We start from the raw sequence: 18,478 nt of genomic DNA, 5'->3' as shown, positions 1-18,478 counted from the left end.
GACAGATTCTTGACTGGTCGTGGAATCAAAGGCTATGGGAAAAGGGCAGGAAAGTGAGCGTGAGCTTTGTCAGATCATCCATGATCCCATGAACCGGGTGAGCAGCCTCAAGGGGCCAAATGGCCTACTAATGTTCCTATTTCCAACGGTTTCAGGGTACTGTTTGTACGTGTTCGTTATGCAAATAGTTTATGCTGAATGCTGGTAAACTGTTTTGACCAGGGATGTATTACAGCTGAGCCTGACATCAGCTTATTTTCCAGTAGAAGTCACTGGCTAGGGATCGGGAATAGGTAAGTGAAGCTGGTTATACCTCTTTACAAATTGCTCTCAAATGCTCCACCTGCCATCAGTTAAATCTGTCAAGTCAGCGAGCCGAAACCTTAACTCTGTTTCTCTCCACGTGCTAACTGACCCAAGTACTTTCTGATGCTGGAAAGTCTGAAATGAATGTTTTTAATCTCTTCCCTAATCCTTCTGAATGCACTGTTTAAACTTCAGAATCTGATCTAAAGGACAGAGTGGCTTGCTGAATTGTCAGCAGGAAGCAGTCTGTACACCTGAATCAAGTATGTCCCATAATAATTTTTGTGTTTTTTTTTCCACTGACCCCACTCCAGTCCTGCTGAAGTCAGCCTTTACAACTATTTTATTGCCTCCTCCTCGCTGACTGGTGCTGCTACTAGGGAAGGACAACGAAATACTAAATGGAGAAACCAAGCATTTGTCAGCAGCCCAGTCTGGAGAGGCCATAATTAAAACCCAGCAAGAATAGGGGTGGGAGACTCCTCCCCAAAAAAGAAAAAGAACCTGCATTTATTTAGGAACTTCTACTTCAGAAAATAAACAGCAATGTAATAATGGGTGGTTAATCTGTTTTTATTTGATATTGCTCGAGGGATATTGTCCAGGACAGCCGGAGAGCTCACTTGATCCTCTATGCCATTTAAACAAACAGGTGGAACTTGTGTTTAACCATTTCATCAGACAACACCATTAATAATCCTGCATTCCTTTGGTACTGCACCAACATATCAACATAAATTAGTTACTGGAGCTAGAAATAGAACCCAAGACATTCCTGCACAGGGGATTATTTTTAATTCGCTCACAGGATGTGGGCTTCTCTGATTGGGCCAGCACATGTTGCCCATCCCTAATTGCCCAGAGGGCAATTAAGAATCAATCACATTGCTGTGGGTCTGGAGTCACATGTAGGCCAGATCAGGTAAGGATGGCAGTTTCCTTCCCTAAAGGACATTTGCGAACCAGATGGACTTTTTTCAACAATTGACAATGGATTCATGGTCATCATTAGACCCTTAATTCCAGATTCTTTATTAAATTCAAATTCCACCACCTGCCATGGCAGGATTTAAACCCAGATCCCCTGAACATTAGTGATAATGCCACTAGGCCATTGTCTCCCCAAATAAGTTCCCAAAAAACCAAAGTGACATACTGACACACTTAAGCAAGTTATTAAGGAATTTCCAGCTTTCATAATGTAATTGCAATGAAATTATTTTTATTTCTCAAGGAAATCAGGTTTCCTGAAACATCATGGTGAAGGAAACTCTCAAAGTACAAATATTCTAAACCATCCCTCCAGATAGTGCAGGTTGTTATGGGGTTTGATCATTGCAAGATTAAAGGTCATGGATTCAAATTCACCAAGATACCAGTGAAAGGAATTTTCTGACTGTCCTTAGCAACCAGCAGACATGATACAGAGTAGCTCTTGTCCACCCAAACTATCCCGAAGAATAGAATGCATATGTAGGAATGTCAAGGCTTGTACTGGTGGCTCCTGCCCTTTCTACATCCTTAGAACAATCACTGTCTAGATATATAGTGCCATTCTAATGCCATCTGACGGCTCAGTGGGGAGCACTCACCTCTAACCCAGGAGGTGGTGTGTTCGAGTCCTTTTCAGAAACTGCAGCAAATCATCTAGCGTAATGCTCACATTATAATGTTAGCCTCAGTATGGCACAATCAGAGTTGCAGTCATTTGCATGAGATGTTAGGCCAAGGACTATTTTGAGTGAAAGTTCATAGTTCCTTGAATGTGAAGTTGCAGGTGGATAGGATAGTGAAGGCGGCATTGGGAATGCTTGCCTTTACAGGTCAGTGCATTGAGTATAGGAGTTAGGAGGTCATTTTGCGGCTGTACAGGACATTGGTTTGGTCACTTTTGGAGTATTTGTGTGCAATTCAGGTCTCCCTCCAATAGGAAGGATGTTATAAAACTTGAAAGCATTCAGAAAAGATTTACAAGAACATTGCCAGGGTTGGAGGGTTTCTCCTACAGGGAGAGGCTGAATAGGCTGGAGCTATTTTCCCTGGAGTGGAGGCTAAAGAGTGACCTAATAGGGGTTCATAAAATTATAAGGGGCAAATGGGACTACATTTATATAGGATATCTAGTCTGCATAGATGAGTTGGACCGAAGGGTCTGTTTCTCTGCTGTACATCTCTTTAACTGTCAAAGCAGGACAGCTTACTCCATTGTTTTGGCCAAAATCTATGCCATAACAAGTGATGGTCATAATATTGCTAAATGTGGAAGTTTACCATTCCCAAACTAGATAACATCTCCTCTACACTGAAACAGAAACCATACTTGTGAAGCATTCCATTGACTGAGGGGTCAGGAAAGGCAAGCAAGACTGTGGTGTAGTGATAATGCTATTAGAGACTAGTAATCCAGAACCCAGGTTAGTGATGCGGGGAGTCAAAACCCCATGGCAGCTGATGGAGCTCAAATTCAGTTAACAGTTCTGAAACAGATTGGTTCAAAAACTCATCTGGTTCACTATTGACCCACAGGGAAGGAAATCTGCTGTCCAAGGTCCTGCAGGCAAAAAAGTGAGACTGGTGGACAGTAGGGAAGAGAAAAACAGAAGATGGAAGCAGGCTGGTGTAGTGCTGATGACACTAGATTTATAATCCAGCGACGTGGGTTAATGTTGTGGCGACAGAGGTTCAATTCCTAACATAACAGCTGGTGGAATTTATTTTCAAGTAAATAAACCTCGAATTGAAAGCTATTATCAATGGTCACTGAATACTCATCTGGTTCACTAATGTGCTTTAGAAAAGACATATCCACTGTCCTTACTAGGTCTGACCAATATGTGACTCCAGACCCACAGCAATGTGGTTAATTCATTAACTGTCCTCTGAAATGGCCAAACAAACCACTTGATTAAAGGACAATTAGGGATGAGCAACAACGTTTGGTCTTGCCAGCAACACTATTTCCCAATAAAGAATGAATTTTTTAAAAAAGCACATTTTTCTTTGCAAGCTCGAAAGGAAGGATTGTCATGGATTTTGTCTGACGTACCAGAAAAAAGAGAAAGAGATAGCCAAAAGTAGAAATGCAAAACCCTTACTATAGTTTCCTAAGTTAATTAGCACTTCCCTGTCTTCAGCTCCACTGGAACCAACCCACAAAGGAACACCATGCATCATTAAACCCGACATTTTTACGCCTTTGTCTAATTAACCTTTAACACTTACTGTAAATAGTGCACAGTATGAAAACCTGTGGGATATGATTTACATGCCAAATGATGAACTGACCATAACTCACTCCTGACTTAAGTCACCTTCTATATAAATCATGGCCAATGGGTTCTTCCAATGTTCTCTTCATTTCTACTGACACACTTGCTCAAATCTAAGCCAATTAACAATTACACATCACTCAGCACAGAGTAGGAAAAGAGATAAATTCATCTTCAGAGGCCAGTTCCACACTGACAATAGCATTCTCTAAAAATTCAAGCAAGATATGAAGACCATTTGCCTGGAAATTAAAGGAGACCCAAGAAAGGATTGATGCCATGATCCCTTTACAGGGAGGTATCTGTACCTAGTGCCATACTGACATATCAATGAAAAAGTGAAGGGAGCAGAATGGACCCTGAATCCATGTGGACCAATTGTGAAGAAACATTTCTAAAGAGGTAGTGGACCTTTGGTTCTGTAACTCAACAGAAAACTTCCGATAATGATACCAGAATTAAGAGAGTATATCCATCAGGAAAGGTGGGGCTTCTTGCTTTAGGAAAATGACCAAAAGCTGATCCAACAGCTGAAATGGAATGGACATAGAGAAAATACTTCCCAAATTAAAGGTCACCAGTAAATTTAATAAACATTTCAAGAAAAACTTTCTTCAGAAATTAATTAGTATGTGAAAATTGCTATCACATAGCCCTGTTGAGATGCTGATCATAAATTCATTAAAGGAGAAGTTGGTAAATATACGAGAAAGTAATAGAAGGTAATGTTGATAGAGTTGGCTGAAACAAGTAGAGAGCAAAAACACTGACATAGACCGGGTGGGCTGAATTGTCATCTCTTACATAAATGTTATGACAGTCCAGGACTGAATCTGACCTTACTAATATACACCATCAGCACAACTGCACTTTCTTTAAGTGAACACCGTCTGCTGCTATCATTTAAATTGGGGGCAAGCACCTATCATGGTCAGAGATCAAGGACAAAGCCAACAACAACGTAAGTTAACCACACCCCTCCCATAGAGCATCTTAACTGCACATTTTCTAGAAAAAGAAAGTAAAATTGCAGTGTGGCTTGCAGTTTAGAGTTTACACTGAAATATGTACTTGTAAAATCCTGATGCACCCTTTAGTCTATTGTGTCTTACACTCCAGTAAATACGGTAATGTTTGGGATGGCCTGATTTTCATCCCGTGGTCCTGAACTCTAATTTTATCCACGCTGAATGACTATTGATTTTCTTGAGGAAACAGGAATAAAGTGAGCAGCCAACGTAGTTTCCCAATTAGGAGGAATATCTCCCCTGATTGGTGTGAGAACCACTGAGTCCCAATGTCAATTTAATCTCACCACTCAATGCCTCCGAGCCTGTCAACATAGTTAAATAAAGTGGATTGATGCATTTTCACCTCACTCCTGCTTGCTACATACATCCATTGAATTTTATTACGAGCAGATTAATGTTCATGAGCTTCGCTTGTGGTTTCCAAGCTGTGATCCCTTTGTACACAATGAGTTTGAATGTTTGTGGCATATCTGTTTGAGCTTGGAATTACTTTGGGACAATTTTGTTAGAGAAAAGGTGATGACTCAACAGGAATAATCAAGAGTTGAATAATCTCACAGCCAAAATGTTAGGCTGAAGTCCAAAATTACAGCATTTCTAATATAATCATTTTCATACAGCTCATTGTAAAAAAGTGAATAGTTACTCAGAAGTTTGGAACTTGCCTTTGCTGAAATGAGAGAAACTCATCCAAAGCTTTTGCACTCATTGGGACAAATGTAAGAATGCCAAATTACAAATAATCTCAATAATTCCCATTAAATTACATTGAAAGTGCAACTTCTGACTGTTTGAAATTCTTGTTTGTCCTGACAAATATTAGCAAAAAGCCCTCGTGATATGTTTACATTTTCAACAATACAATATAAATTATTTTTGGGCTAATGGTCCTACTTTCAGCAAACAATGGAAAAGAAAAAGGAAATATGACCTGTTGCTTTGATGTTTATGAGAGGCAAGGTTTTATCAGAGATGTTGATCATGGCCAGCAGGCTATCAACAGGTATGTCCATCCATTGCAGTCATCATTACTGCTGAAGAATGGCATCTGCGACAACACCATGCAGAAATGCAACAAACTGAAATGCTGTTTATCCAGAATACAGGAATACTGCAGTTCTAGAATAGTGAACACAGTATTGTAAAAGGCCAATCATCCCAAATCTGTCCTTATCGGTGTTTGCCCTCCACGCCAGTAATTGCTTCCAATCACATACGCCCACCATCTTCCCATACTGATCTAACATCTATCCCATTAATCAACCTATAATCTTGAACATTAATATCACTTCCGTCTCAAACACCAACTCAAAGTCAATTCTGCAGCTTTAAAGCCCTCACATAAAAAAAAAGGTATCTCCTGCCTTCTGTTCTAAGTCCCCTACATTTAAAATGGTGGAAGCAAGTTCTCAACTACTCACCTATTAAACATCATATCTTCCCTAACCCCATTTTTAATCACTTTAATCATAAACTGGGCTGTCATTCTTAATATAAAAAAAGTTATTTATACTTAATTCTCTATATCAGACTTTGAGCCAGAAGGGAATAGGTGAGGTGAGCTCAGGTATATAACGTGCAACTCAAAACAACAACAACAGGAGAGCTTTAATTCTCAGTTCTGGCTGAGGAAGACCTGGAACCCATCTCTTTACCCTGTTTGAGAGTGGAAGGCAATGGCAAGCCACCACTGAGATCATGTTGAGGACATTGGTGAGGCCTCTTCTGGAGCATTGTATCCTGTTCTGGTTGCACTGTTATAGGAAGAATATTATTAAGTGAGAGAGGGTTCAGATGAGATTTACCAGGATGTTGCCGGGTATGGAACGTTTGAGTTATATTTAAAAAAAAGGCTGGATAGGCCGGGACTGTTTTCACTAGAGCACAGGATTTTGAGAGGTGACCTTATTGAGGTTTATAAAATCGTGAGGGGTATAGATATAAGGTGTAGGTTTGCTCACTGAGCTGTAGGTTTGATATCCAGACGTTTCATTACCTGGCTAGGTAACATCATCAGTGGCAACCTCCAAATGAAGCGAAGCTGTTGTCTCCTGCTTTCTATTTATATCTTTCTCCTGGATGGGGTTCCTGGGGTTTATGGTGATGTCACTTCCTGTTCGTTTTCTGAGGGGTTGATAGATGGCATCTAGATCTATGTGTTTGTTTATGGCGTTATGGTTGGAGTGCCAGGCCTCTAGGAATTCTCTGGCATGTCTTTGCTTAGCCTGTCCCAGGAGAGATGAGTTGTCCCAGTCGAAATGGTGGTTTTTTTCATCCGTGTGTCGGGCTACGAGGGAGAGAGGGTCGTGTCTTTTTGTGGCTAGCTGGTGTTCGTGTATCCTGATGGCTAACTTTCTTCCTGTTGGTCCTACGTAGTGTTTGTGGCAGTCCTTGCATGGAATTTTGTAGATGACGTTTGTTTTATCCATGGGTATAGATATGATTAATGGCAGGTGTCTAGGATTTCAAGACCGGGGGCATATTTTTATGGCGACAGGAGAGAAATTTAAAAAAAGACATGGGGGCAATTTTTTTTTAAAAATTCATGTGGAGAATGAACTTCCTGAGGCATAATTACAACATTTAAAAGACATTTGGATAAGTACATGAAAAGGCAAGGTTTAGAAGGATATGGGCCAGGAGCAAGCGGGTGGGACTAATTTAGTTTGGGATTATATTTGGTATGGACTGGTTGGACAGAAGGATCTATTTCTGAGCTCTATAAAACAGTTCAAGATGAAGCATCAGCAGACAACGAGCCTGCCTTCATCTGGACGACTCATGAAATGCACGGCACTTCTGAACTTCTTCCCTGAAACCTTAACTTCCTTCTTATTCTATGGTATCCAATAGTGCACACAGTAACTGAGGCTTTATGTTTTATTTCCCTTTACTTATGCTGGGTTCTGCTTCATAGCAATAGATCACGACTCACTCGAACTATGTTACAGTATTACATGCTTATCGAATGAGACCACCAATTTCCAACCCCTGAATGTCACTCAACTCTGCAGCTGTCTCGGCTTATCGACTGCCAAATCCTTCAACCATGACTTTGTTTTCTTCAGTCCAGTCCCAGGCACTTTTGCTGGCCCTGCCATGTTCTACTCCCTGCAAGCTGGAATTTTTCCAAAAGTCTAAGTCATACCCAAGTCTCATTCACCCATCAGCCCTATGCTCCCTGACCTATACTACCTTCCGGTTCAGCCATGCCTGTAAAATTCTCACACTAGCTTAAAAAGTGCATCACGGCCTAGCCCCTCCCTGTCTCTTGCAACCTCCTCCACCTAACCCTACCTCTCAGAGATCTGTGCTTTTCTGATTTGACCTCGAGCATCCCCAATTTCAGACATTCTGCTATTAGGGGCTGCACAGTTAGCTGCCAAGGCCTCAAGCTTCAGTACCACCATGTAAACTTATCCATCCCATTGACTTTTTCTGTAAATATATGCTGCTTTTACCAAATGTGACTCTAACTGCCTTAATATCTTCAGAAGTATACAAATTCTGAGGCGCCTTGACAAAGTGCCAATGGTGGGAGAGCACAGATACAACGGCCACTGTTTCAAAGTCTCTTTGCCTGCCTGAGCAATCCTTTGAGACTGAGAATGACTTTCTTTCACTCTAGAGTTGTGGATCCTGAGGTCACTCAACAATACAATGCTGGTTATGCACACCCTGCCACAGGGTGGGAGCAGTGGCATAAGAAGAGGAATGTGGGTGAGATCCTCAGTTTAATTTCATTTGCAGGGATAGAAATATGTTTGTCTGAAATCTTTTAATATGGGATGGCCATTGCACATCAATGACCACCAGTCCTGGCAGAGCAAGATCTTCATCCAAGGGCAGGTTTTAGCCTCCACTGCATGGAGATGGTCTAACACACAGTCTTTCAAAATAAGGGGTCACCCAATTAACAAAGAGGGGGGTGAACACTTTTCTCACGTGGAAGCAGAGTCCTTGGAATTTTTTTGTGGCAGAAGTAGACAGATTTTTCATAAATGAGGAAAAGGGTGATTGGAGATAGGCAGAAATGTAGAGTAATCAGATCAACCATGATCTTGTTGAATGACAGAGCAGGCTGGAGGGGCCAAGTGGCCTATTTCAGTTCTTAAATTTGCATGTTTGTATGTTTTTCACAGTCAAATCTTGATAATGCGAATGTGAAGCTCCTTTGAACGTTTTAACGTTATTATTTTATGTTAAGGACAGTATCTTTGCAACAATCTGTATTTAGACAGGTCCCTCCTTTCCCTTCACACATTGACAACACTATATAATGCACCATAAGGAATAATGTTCTAAGGGAGTGAGATAGACAGACACATTTAAAGATGAACCTGTCATTTTTCTGACATACAACAGTAACAAAATATATCCATTGATTCAAATGTGAGAATGTCTACAACCAGTCACTGACCTCAGCAATCAGATTGAAGAGAGGACCGACAGGAATTTCTTCATTCTGCCCTGTAATCTAAAATTTGCAGCAACCAACCTATCTGCTCACCAAAGAGCGATTAAACTAAGTGACCTCCAATGGTGAGCAGTGACTAGGCTCCTGGGGTTTTAAAGGACATTCTCACTTCAGTAGTAGAATTTATTGCACATTATACGATACAACAATTCTACACTTAAAGAACAGTACTCAGGGGCAGGAATGGTTGCGGGATGTTCCAGGGTTTACAGCATTTAAAAAGAAAAGGGGGGGGGGGGAAAGAAAAAGAAGGGGGGGGGGTGTAGCATTACTAATCACTACAGAAGCTTCCATTGTTGAGGAAGATCTGCCTACCGAGTCAGTATGGGTGGAAATTAGGAACAGCAAGGGAGCAGTCACCTCGTTAGGGATTTACTACAGGCCCCCCAATAGCAGCAGGGAGATTGAAGAAAGCATGGGTCGGCAGATTTTGGAAAAGTGTGGACGTAGTAGGGTTGTTGTAATGGGTGACTTTAACTTTCCCAATTTTGATTGAAACCTCCTTCGAGCAGAAGATTTGAATGGAGCTGTTTTTGTAAGGTGTGTTCAGGAGGGTTTCCTAACTCAGTACATTGACAGGCCGACAAGGGGAGAGGCCATTCTATACTTGGTGCTCGGAACGAGCCGGGGCAGGTGTCAGATCTTGTGGTGGGAGAGCATTTTGGTGATAGTGACCACAACTGCCTCACATTCTACATAACTATGGAGAAGGAGAGGATTAGGCAAAATGGGAGGATATTTAATTGGGGAAGAGGAAACTATTATCGCGATTCGATATTGGTTAGGAAGCATGGACTGGGAGTAATTGTTCCATGGTAGAGGTACAATAGACATGTGGAGACTGTTTAAAGAACAGTTGTTGCGAGTGATGAATAAATATGTCCCTCTGAGACAGGCAAGAAGGGGTAAGATAAAGGAACCTTGGATGACAAGAGCGGTGGAGCGTCTCGTCAAAAGGAAGAAGGTAGCTTACATAAGGTGCAGGAAGCTAGGGTCAAGCTCAGCTCTACAGGATTACAGGCGGGCAAGGAAGGAGCTCAAAAATGGTCTGAGAGCCAGGAGAAGGCACGAGAAAGGCTTGGCAAAACGGATTAGGGAGAACACAAAGGCATTTTACACGTATGTGAGGAATAAGAGAATGGTCAAAGAAAGAGTAGGGCCGATCAGGAATAGCATAAGCCCATTCCTGAAGAAGGGCTTATGCCCGAAACGTCGATTCTCCTGTTCCCTGGATGCTGCCTGACCTGCTGCGCTTTTCCAGCAACACATTTTCAGCTCTGATCTCCAGCATCTGCAGACCTCACTTTCTCCTCAATAGCATAGGGAACTTGTGTGTGGAGTCTGAGGAGGTAGGGGAAGCCCTAAATGAGTTTTTTGTTTCTGTCTTTACGAAAGAAACGAACTTTGTAGTGAATGAAACCTTTGAAGAGCAGGTGTGCATGCTGGAATGGATAGAGATAGAGGAAGCTGATGTGCTGAAAATTTTGTCAAACATTAAGATTGACAAGTCACCAGGCCCGGACCAGATTTGTCCTCGGCTGCTTTGGGAAATGAGAAACACGATTGCTTCGCCACTTGCGAAGATCTTTGCATCCTCGCTCTCCACTGGAGTCGTACCTGAGGACTGGAGAGTGGCAAATGTAATTCCTCTCTTCAAGAAAGGAAATAGGGAAATCCCCGGCAATTACAGACCAGTAAGTCTCACGTCTATCATCTGCAAGGTGTTAGAAAGGATTCTGAGGGATAGGATTTATGACCATCTGGAAGAGCATGGCTTGATTAAATGCAGTCAACACGGCTTTGAGAGGGGCAGGTCATGCCTCACAAACCTTAGAGTTCTTTGAGGATGTGACTAGAAAAGTTGATGAGGGTCGAGCAGTGGATGTGGTGTATATGGACTTTAAAAAGGCATTTGATAAGGTTCCCCATGGTAGGCTTATTCAGAAGGTCAGGAGGAATGGGATACAGGGGAACTTAGCTGTCTGGATACAGAATTGGCTGGCCAACAGAAGACAGCGAGTGGTAGTAGAAGCAAAATATTCTGCCTGGAAGTCAGTGGTGAGTGGTGTTCCACAGGGCTCTGTCCTTGGGCCTCTACTGTTTGTAATTTTTATTAATGACTTGGATGAGGGGATTGAAGGATGGGTCAGCAAGTTTGCAGACGACACAAAGGTTGGAGGTGTTGTTGACAGTATAGAGGGCTGTTGTGGGCTGCAGCGGGACATTGACAGGATGCAGAGATGGGCTGAGAGGTGGCAGATGGAGTTCAACCTGGATAAATGCGAGGTGATGCATTTTGGAAGGTCGAATTTGAAAGCTGAGTACAGGATTAAGGATAGGATTCTTGGCAGTGTGGAGGAACAGAGGGATCTTGATGTGCAGGTACATAGATCCCTTAAAATGGCCACCCAAGTGGACAGAGTTGTTAAGAAAGCATATGGTGTTTTGGCTTTCATTAACAGGGGATTGAGTTTAAGAGTCGTGAGATCTTGTTGCAGCTCTATAAAACTTTGGTTAGATCGCACTTGGAATACTGCGTCCAGTTCTGGTCGCCCTATTATAGGAAAGATGTAGATGCTTTGGAGAGGGTTCAGAGGAGGTTTACCAGGATGCTGCCTGGACTGGAGGGCTTATAAACAGAGGTTGACTGAGCTTGGACTTTTTTCATTGGAGAAAAGGAGGAGGGGGACCTAATTGAGGTATACAAGATAATGAGAGGCATAGATAGAGTCGATAGCCAGAGACTATATCGCAGGGCAGAAATGGCTAACACGAGGGGTCATAGTTTTAAGCTGGTTGGAGGAAAGTATAGAGGTGGGTTCTTTACAGAGAGTTGAGAGAGCATGGAATGCGTTGCCAGCAGCAGTTGTGGAAGCAAGGTCATTGGGGACATTTAAGAGACTGCTGGACATGCATAGGGTCACAGAAATTTGAGGGTGCATACATGAGGATCAATGGTTGGCACAACATCGGGCTGAAGGGCCTGTTCTGTTCTGTGCTGTACTGTTCTATGTTCTCCCCACAAGCAGTACCAAGAAAAATATGCTGTGCAAAAAATGGATTCTCATTTCAAGGTATTACACACTAGGTGTTGTAATTTGGTACAGATGTAAAGCAATCTTGTTTGTAAAAGGCCAAAAATCATCACCGACTTGGGATCCAAAACTTAGTTATTTTCCAACTAAAAACCTTCCTTAAATCTAAACAAACCAAACTCTGGGTTAAAAAATCACACAACACCAGGTTATAGTCAAATAGGTTTAATTGGAAGCACACTAGCTTTCGGAGCGCCGCTGAACCACCTGATGAGGGAGCGGAGCTCCGAAAGCCCGTGTGCTTCCAATTAAACCCGTTGGACTATAACCTGGTGTTGTGTGATTTTTAACTTTGTACACTCCAGTCCAACACCAGCATCGCCAAATCAAACTCTTCAACCTCTTCAATTGTGACTGTTTTCATCTTTAAGAATATTTAATGTATCGGTAGTCAGAAATCAACTGAGCCAACAAATAATACATCATACTCTGGTTGATTAGGGAGACACGTTGCCAAAGCTTATTCTCTAGCACTCATCAGGATGAAAAACAAGAATGCCAAATTTCCAATTATTACAATGTTTCACATTAGAGGAGAAAAGAGTGCTGATTATTTGGCAAAGTCCCCTCTGATTGACCAAGATATCCCTTGGCAAAAACAACAGAAACTGTAGGATCTCTAAACTACCAAGAAGCTCAAAAGAAAGGGCAAGCTTAAAAATATTCCTACATTTGCACAGAATGGGTGCCTGAGAATGAATGTATGTTACTTCTCGCAAGCAAAAGAGACCTTGGGGTGTAGGTTCATAGTCCCTTGAGATTGGAGTCGCAGGTAGATAGGGTAGTGAAGGTGGCATTTGGCACACTTGCCTTTATTGGTCAGTGCAATGAATATAGGAGTTGGGAGGTCATATTATAGAGGTCATACTATAGGGCATTGGTTAGGCCATTTTTGGAATACTGTGTTCAATTCCGATCTCCCAACTAGAGGATCCTCGATTATCTGAAGGACACAGGAGGGGAGTATTTTGTTCAGTTAATCAAAGTCCGGATAATTGAATGCTGGTGAACATAGTCTGGCCAAGCAACAGGACTTTGCAATCTTGCTAGATAATCCGATATTTAGATAATCGAATGCCGGATAATTAAGGTTCCTCTGTATAGGAAAGATGTTGTGAAACTTGAAAGGGTTCAAAAACGATTTACAAGGATGTTGCCAGGTTGAAGAGTTTTAACTATCGGGAGAGGCCGAATAGGCTGGGGTTGTATTCCCTGGAGAACCAGAGACTAAAGGATGACCTTAGAGGTTTATAAAATCATGAAGGGCGTGGATAGGGTGAATAGCCAATGTCTTTTCCACAGGGTAGGGGAGTCCAAAACTTGGGGGCATAGTTTTAAGATGAGAGGGAAAAGATTTAAGAGGGACCTAAGGTGCAACATTTTCATGCAGAGGGTGATGTGTAAATGGAATGAGCTGCCAGAGGTGGTGATGGATGCTGGTACAACATTTAAAGGCCTCTGGAAGGATTCATGAATAGGGAAAGGTTGAGAGAGATATGGACCAAACGCTTACAAATGGGACTCGATTAACTTAGGACTGAAGTTGGACTGAAGGGTCAGTTTCTGTGCTGAATGACTCTATGACTATGTGTAAATGTGCCACATTACAAGTTTGACTGATTTTCTGAACTTGGTTTAAGCACACTCAGAATGGTTTAGTAAGTGTTACCCAGTCAGAGAGTCAGATCTGACAGCAGACACTCTGTCTTAGGGTTTTGCAAGTGCATGCTGTGTTGTACTGGAAGAACATGCTGTTTGATTCAATCACTTGTCCGCACAACTTACATACACTGAAATTCATGCATTTTCTATCACTGTACCTGACAGAACAGCCCGATCTTTGTGCAGCAGTACATCATCCAACTTGTCACGAGCACCACCATGGGAGATCTGCCAGTAAAATATAACAGAAATGTCACTGGATTAGACAATATGCTGAAATATCACTTTTCCGGATAATACCTTGAAAACACCATTCTTCTGTGTATCTTATTTAAAACATTCCAATTCCTGTAGCTGAAATGTATGACGCGCTGTCCAGTACAAACTCATCCTCACCAAGGGCTAACACACACTTTCCAACATAGTGATTAACATGGGAGTAATGCCCCAATCCCAGGGCTATCAAGACCAACTGTATTCCTCCAACCACTGCCTTAAATACTAGTCAATGACCCAATATTGAGTTGGAATGAAAATTACACTTTCCTATTCCTAATCAAATAATATTATTTTATGTATCATACAGAAACAATATCTCCCTGTCTCATTTATATATTACAAATGATTGATTGCTCAACAGCTACCAAATGACAACATAGCTGGAAACTCACAATTCGCTTATTGTCCAGGTGACTTCACCTGGGATTGTTTTTGGGGGAGAAAAAACAAAAAGCACACCTTCGTGGTATTAATTAGTAGCTTAATTATTTCAACTACCGTGTGACTGATCACATGCAAATAGTAAGACGCTTGCAACTTCAGGGTTTTTGCAAGGAGGGGAAGCGAGATAGACAATGCAACGATAAGTAAACCTATCTATATATCACAGCCCATTCACTCGTTTTGCTTCCAGTCAAGAGCTCGACTGCGAATCACACCGTCTCCTTCCCTTCCCTCCCCTCCCCCTTTGCACAACCACAGATCACAATAGGCACCGTGCCCTTGGAAAGCACAATAACACCACTCACGGGTTGGGTGGGGAGCCTTCTCCTTGTAGGACCACTTTTGCAGCTGTCTTGTGTGCCAAGCTTGCACCCTGTGCAGCAACTACAATAAGCAAGCCCTATCAATTCTTAGTATTAATTTCAATGCAACTGAAAGTTAACCCACAGCCAAGAAATGCAAGTGCTGTGTCACTGTGAAATGCAAAAAAAAACACTTAATGCACTTTTGCATTCAAGACAATCACCATCCCACTTTTGTTTTTTTTGCAAAAAGGGGATGAGCTACATACAGGGCTTTGGATGAAGGTTGGATTTTTTTTGGTTTTGCACCTGATGTCCCTCAGGCAGCACTCTCTCCCTCTCTCCTTGCTGGGGTGCCTGTACTCAGTGCTTGCTACCTGGAAATGCAGCCCCCCTGCTGCAATCCTGCTCAGTCCATTGCAATCCCAGCCAAGTGGCATCCATTACTGCCTGGGAATGCCAGGCTCAGCCCCAACGCGCCGAGCGGACATCCCGCCCGCTGCCTCCTCCCATTGGCCCAGAACGCTGCCTGTCAGGGATGGAAGCCCGCCTCCCCGCCTCGCCCATTGGCCAGAGGACCCCCACCCCCAAAGCCCCGCTGTCACTCGGCTGGCGCTGTGTTTCCGCTGGGTCTTAGTGGAGACAACTCCTTTCAACTCGCTGCCTCTCCCACCTCCTGCAAACAACTGACAGCGAGGAAAGACGAGGGCTCCCTTAGTCGAACAGCCCGTTTTGGGGTACTGGTACATGACCAGCATAGTTTGCACAGGTTTAAGGCCAAATATTTAAACCACCCTAATTCCTCTAACCCCATTCTTCATGTCAGGTGGCTGTTTGGTCAATGGGACATACATACACTGTGCGCCACCAAACACTTCATTCGTCTCCCCACCACGTCCACCAACCTACCTTCCAAAGTGCCTCCACTGCCTCTCAGGACCCCCATTCTTTATGTTGGGCTGTTCGGCCAAGAGGAAGCATCTCCCCCATTCACATTCCAGCCCAGATAAAATAAAGACTTCCATTTGTCAAGTGTCTTTGATGCCCTCATAGCATCTCAAATCCACAAGGGATGGATGGTCATGTCTCTCAGACAGAAGACGACCTCATGATGTCGTAGTCGTAGTCATAGTCATAGTCATACAGCATGGAAACAGACCCTTTGGTCCAACTAGTCCATGCCGACCACGTTCCCAAAATAAATTAGGAACACTTGCTGGCATTCAGCCTATATTCCTCCAAACCTTCCTTATTCATATACTTATCCAAATATCTTTTAAACATTATAAATGTACCTGCATCCACCAGTTCCTCTGGCAGTTGATTACACACAATCACTTTACATAAGATCATAAGAAACAGGAGCAAGAGTACCACCATTCCATCCATGAGCCTACTCTCCATTCAATAAGGTCACAGCTGATCTGATTGTGGCCTTAACTCCAACTTCCTGTCTGTTACCCAGAACCTTCACCTTCCTTGTCAACCAGAAATCTGGCTTGAATATATTCAGTGCCCCATCCTCCACAGCTCATGGGAAAACAGAATTCCAAATGCTATCAATTCTCTCAGATAATAAATTCCTCCTCATCTCCATTTAAATAGAGACTATTTTGAAACTGCACCGCAGATCTAAATTCATAGGAACAGGAGTAGGCCATTCAGCACCCACAGCCTGCTCTACCATTCAATAAGATATGGCTGATCTGTGGCCTAACTCCACTTGCTTGCCCACATCCCTTGATGCCCTTGCTTAATAAAGGTTAGTCTATCTCAGATTTAAATTTAACAACTGAAATAGCATCAACCGCCATTTATGGAACTGAGTTCTAAACTTCACTATTGTTTGTGCATGGAAGTGCTTTCTCACATCTCTTGTGAATGACCTGGCCCTAATTCTTAGACTATTCCCCATGGTTTTCGAATCTTCAACCAATGGAAATAGTTTATCTTTATCTATCCCATCTTTCTCTATTACTATCCTAAAGATCTCAATTAAATCACTCCTTAAACTTCTAAGTTCTAGAGAATAAAGGCTTAAATTGTCTAATATTTTCCTCTGTAATTTGCCGGTGAAGCCCAGGTACAAGGAAACCTGAATTGAACTCCCTCCTCAGGCAAGCCATCCTTCATAATGTATGGTGCCCAGATCTGCTTACAGTACTCTAAGTGAGATTTAACTAGTGTTTTGTATAACTGCAGAATAACGTCTGCATCCGTACACTAGAATAGATTATATTAGATTCCCTACAGTGTGGAAACAGGCCCTTCGACCCAACAAGTCCACACCGACCCTCCGAAGAGTAACCCACCCAGTACATCCTCTGACTGATGTACCCAACACTATGGATAATTTAGCACAGCCAATTCACTTGAGCTGCACATCTTTGGATTGTGCGAGGAAACCGGAGCACCTGGAGGAAACCCACGCAGACACGGGGAGAATGTGCAAACTCCACACAGCCCTTTTAGAGACGAAGGCCAGCATTTCATTAGCCTTCTTGAGTATTATCTGTATCTGTTCATGGCATTTTAAAGAGTTATATACCTGAATCCCCAATCTCATTGGACATCCATTGCATTTAACTTTGTGCCTTCCTGATCTATCCTTTCTTGGTCCAAAATGAATAACCTCACACTTGCTTATATTAAAATCCAACTGCTACAGCTTTGCCCATCATATAGTCTATCAATATCCTGTTGTAATTTTATGTTGTCGTTAACACTGTCTATAATGCTGCCAATATTGTGTCATTATCAAATTTGTATATTTGACTTTTTATGGTATTTTCCGACACATTAATGAATATTGTGAATAGTCGAGGCCCCAATACAGATCCCTGCAGGATTCCCCATAATAGGAAATATCTCAAGCATCCACACTTTTGAAACAGGTAGCTGTGGAAACATTGGATGAATTAATGATCATCTTCTAAAATGTTATAGATTCTGGAATGAGTCCTACATGTTGCAAGCTAGCAAATGTCATTTCACCATTTTAAGAGGGAAGGAGAAAGTAAACAGGAAGTTCAGACCTGTTAGCCATAAAGCTATTCATAGGGAAAATGTTATAATGGAAATGACTTTTTGTTTTATATCACCTATTTAGGCACATTTCCAGTACAAATGGGGCTTGAACCCAGGCCTAATGGCCCAGAGGTCAGGACACTATCAGTATGCCCAAAACTCATTGTGTAGGGATCTATCAGATACTCAACTGATAAGAACAGCTACTAAATATGTGATAAATATACACTTGGACAATAATGACCGAACTGGGCATGAGAGGAATTTGTGAATGGACAATCACATTTGACAAACCTGTTGGGAGTTCTTTGAGGATATTACTAACAGAATTAATAAAGGGGAGTCAGTGGACATAGTAGACTTATACAGGAGGATGGTTAGCAAGATTATAACACAAAGAATAGGAAGTAATGTACTGGCATGATTGAGGGTCAACTAACAGGTGGAAAACAATAAATGGGGCATTCTCAGGTTATGACTAACTGGATATCACAAGGATCAGTAGATGGCCCCGAGCTATGCATGATATATATCATCTCTAAAGGGCTGGAGTGTACGGATGCAGATGTTATTCTGCAGTTATATT

At 42.2% G+C, this 18,478-nt stretch overlaps 1 protein-coding gene across 4 annotated transcripts in view; it reads right to left on the bottom strand.

Moving 5' to 3' along the window:
• LOC122552357 (uncharacterized) overlaps positions 1-15,166 on the bottom strand; it is a 144,718-nt gene extending 129,552 nt beyond the window's left edge. The window contains exons 1-2 of one of the 4 annotated variants that reach the window (XM_087983221.1): positions 14,869-15,166; positions 13,999-14,068 (exon numbers count right to left, since the gene is read on the bottom strand). The gene's annotated coding sequence lies outside the window, so the exon portion shown is untranslated. The remainder of the gene's footprint in view (positions 1-13,998; positions 14,069-14,868) is intronic. The other 3 variants (XM_087983224.1, XM_087983220.1, XM_087983222.1) reach the window with 3 other exon arrangements.
• Positions 15,167-18,478: the final 3,312 nt, after the last annotated feature.

Source organism: Chiloscyllium plagiosum, unplaced genomic scaffold (assembly GCF_037043375.1).
Source record: "Chiloscyllium plagiosum isolate Xiang-an unplaced genomic scaffold, Cpla_swu_hap1 HiC_scaffold_45, whole genome shotgun sequence".
NCBI classification, from domain to species: domain Eukaryota; kingdom Metazoa; phylum Chordata; class Chondrichthyes; order Orectolobiformes; family Hemiscylliidae; genus Chiloscyllium; species Chiloscyllium plagiosum.
Note: the sequence above shows the minus strand (reverse complement) of the source record. Positions and strands in the feature narration are given on the sequence as shown.